Below are 1268 nucleotides of genomic sequence, written 5' to 3'. Positions count from 1 at the left end.
ACACTCCCCACTGGAGACGCGCCCGCAACCAAGGCACATGCCCCTGACCGGAATCGAACCTGGGACCCTTCAGTCCACAGGCCAACCCTCTATCCACTGAGCAAAACTGGCTATGGCGCCTCTTATCATTGATGTTTCTCTCTCTCCTTCTCTCTTCCTCTCTGAAATCAATAAAGAAATATAGTTTTTTAAAAGGAAGTCATTTATAATAATAAAAGCCTAATATGCTAATAAGACCGGACAGCCGAATGACCTTCTGGGCGTCCTTCCGGACAAAGCTGGAACTGTGAGGACCGAGCCCCTTGCATGAATTTCGAGCACTGGGCCTCTAGTCTACTATATAAACACCATGTTTTGTTCAGAATAGGTAGGAAAACTGTACTTCTCAAAGGAAGCAAATTATGCCTGATACCAAGGAAAAAACTGGGATTAGGAATAGTGTGAGTGAAAGAGAGAAGTTATCAGGGCCAGCTTGCTGATAACAGGATCCTTTGGGCACAGTCAGCAGCTCTGTGGCTGCCCGTGGCTCAGACTGCTGAAGGTGGAAAAAACTGCTTGTCCATGAGCTGCCACATGTCCTGGTGCTGCCCCCGTGGTGCTCCCCTCCTTCTGTGTTAGTAATACAGAGGATCATGAACTGGGCTGGGCATTAGGACCATTCAGGGTGAGTTTCTTTTTAAAAAAAATATATTTGATTTTTTACGGAGAGGAAGGGAGAGAGAAAGAGTTAGAAACATCGATGAGAGAGAAACATTGATCAGCTGCCTCCAACACACCTCCTACTGGGGATGTGCCCGCCACCAAGGTACATGTCCTTGACTGGAATCGAACCTGGGACCTTTCAGTCCACAGGCCGACGCTCTATCCACTGAGCCAAACCGGTTAGGGCCAAGGTGATTTTCTTTTAAGGATAGGATTCCAGGACTCATCACAGGGCTCCTGCATCAGAATTCTGATGGCAAGAGCTCCCCGGGTGATTCTGAAGGAGCAGGTGGGATCATTGGAGATTGACATAATGCTAAAGGATCCGAGGTTGTATAAATAGAGGCTCAAATTTCAATCTGTACATAGTAGCTAGGGGATGCAGAAAACGCACTGAAATTCTCTGACATCCGTTTCCTTATTGGTAAGTGGGGCAAATGAACCGCTGAGGATGCTGCTTTGAAGATTAATTGTAATACGTGTACAATTTACCCAGGCTGTTGCCGGGCACATAAGTGGCAGCTATTAACAATCACCCTCATATTTATATAGTAAATTAAGAAATA

Source organism: Myotis davidii, unplaced genomic scaffold (assembly GCF_000327345.1).
Source record: "Myotis davidii unplaced genomic scaffold, ASM32734v1 scaffold9583, whole genome shotgun sequence".
In the NCBI taxonomy this organism is placed as follows: Eukaryota; Metazoa; Chordata; class Mammalia; order Chiroptera; family Vespertilionidae; genus Myotis; species Myotis davidii.
The sequence above is the reverse complement of the archived record's forward strand: the minus strand, read 5'-3'. Positions refer to the sequence as shown.